This window comes from Lagenorhynchus albirostris, chromosome 10 (assembly GCF_949774975.1).
Source record: "Lagenorhynchus albirostris chromosome 10, mLagAlb1.1, whole genome shotgun sequence".
Taxonomy (NCBI): domain Eukaryota; kingdom Metazoa; phylum Chordata; class Mammalia; order Artiodactyla; family Delphinidae; genus Lagenorhynchus; species Lagenorhynchus albirostris.
Genome location: NC_083104.1, coordinates 54126201 through 54127778, shown reverse-complemented (window position 1 = coordinate 54127778; position 1578 = coordinate 54126201). Strand labels below are relative to the sequence as shown.

The 1578-nt window shown below is 46.3% G+C and overlaps 1 pseudogene; it reads left to right on the top strand.

Moving 5' to 3' along the window:
• Nucleotides 1–557: 557 nt before the first annotated feature.
• LOC132527879 (acireductone dioxygenase-like) lies at nucleotides 558–921 on the top strand (annotated as a pseudogene).
• The last annotated feature ends 657 nt before the right edge of the window (nucleotides 922–1578 follow it).

Sequence of the window (1578 nt, the reverse complement as noted above, 5' to 3'; positions counted from 1 at the left end):
TCATGCAGATGGTGTGGGGTGGAGTGAGTGAATAGTTCTAGACAATAATCCAATCCACCATAGAGTCCAGAGCTAAAAGTTTATTTTTAGAAAGTATATTTTAAAAGTGCATTCCCAGGGCTTCCCTGGTGGCACAGTGGTTAAGAATCCACCTGCCAATGCAGGGGACACGGGTTTGATCCCTGGGCCAGGAAGATCCCACGTGCAATGGAGCAACTAAGCCCTGCACCACAACTACTGAGCCTGCACTCAAGAGCCCGCCAGCCACAACTACTGAGGCCCGTGCGCCTAGAGCCGGTGCTCCGCAACAAGAGAAGCCACTGCAATTAGAAGCCCACGCACAGCAACGTAGAGTAGCCCCCGCTCGCCGCAACTAGAGAGAGACTGCACACAGCAACGAAGACCCAAGGCAGAAAAAAAAAAAAAAAAAAGTGCGTTTCCAGGTGATTCTAAAGGAGAAGCACCACATATTGTGAAAAGGTGTTGACTTTTAAGAGTGGTGAGCAGACCGGCCGGAGCAGGTCCGGGGTCAGCCGGCGGTGCCCCTAGGCCCGGCCATGGTGCAGGCCTGGTACACGGAGAAGTCGGGCGACGACCCGCAGCGGCCCCACCGCGGGGAGCCCGGGAGCCCGGTCGCCCTGGAGCAGCTGCGCGGGCTCGGGGTCCTTTACTGGAAGCTGGATGCTGACAAATATGAGAATGATCCAGAATTAGAAAAGATCCGAAAAGAGAGAAACTACTCCTGGATGGATATAATAACCATATGCAAAGACAAACTACCAAATTACGAAGAAAAGATTAAGATGTTTTATGAGGAGTATTTACACCTGGATGACGGAGATTCGCTACATCCTGGACGGCAGTGGGTACTTCGATGTGAGGGATAAAGAGGACAGTTACAATCAAGACTTTAAATTTTAACAGAAAAACTTGTACATTGTTTTTTTTTTAGTTAACAATTCTGAGATTCAATTATACCTAATTCGTTATAATCATAGAAAAACCCTAAATTAACCTCATATTTGAAGGGCAGTTTGCTTTAAGTACTTTTTTGTTTAAACTGGATTAAAAACCTTTATGTCAAAAAAAAAAAAAAAAAAGAGTGGAGAGTATGTATTTTTGCCACCAGAGGAAATCAGTGGTTTTCTTTCCTTCTTAAAGTTAACTTTTCTATATATTGAACTTCTACTCAATCTACTATTATTAATTTCAAGTCAGGGTTTTCCAGAGATAGAACCAATAGATCATATATAGATATATAGAAGGAGATTCATTACAAGGGATTGGCTCACAGAATTATGGAGGATGAGAAGTCCCACAGTTGGCTGTCTACAAGCTGGCGGTCCAGGAAACCAAGTGGGGTGCGTCCAGTCCAAACCAAAAGGCCTGAGGACCTGGGAGAGCCAATGGTAGAACTCCTAGTCCGAGTCCAAAGGCCCAAGAACGAGGAGCGCCAATGTCCAAGCACAGGAAAAGATGGTGTCCCAGCTCAAGCAGAGAGCAAATTTGCCCTTCCTTTGCCTTTTTGTTCTATCCAGGCCCTCAGTGGATTGGATGACGCCCACCTGCATCGGTGAG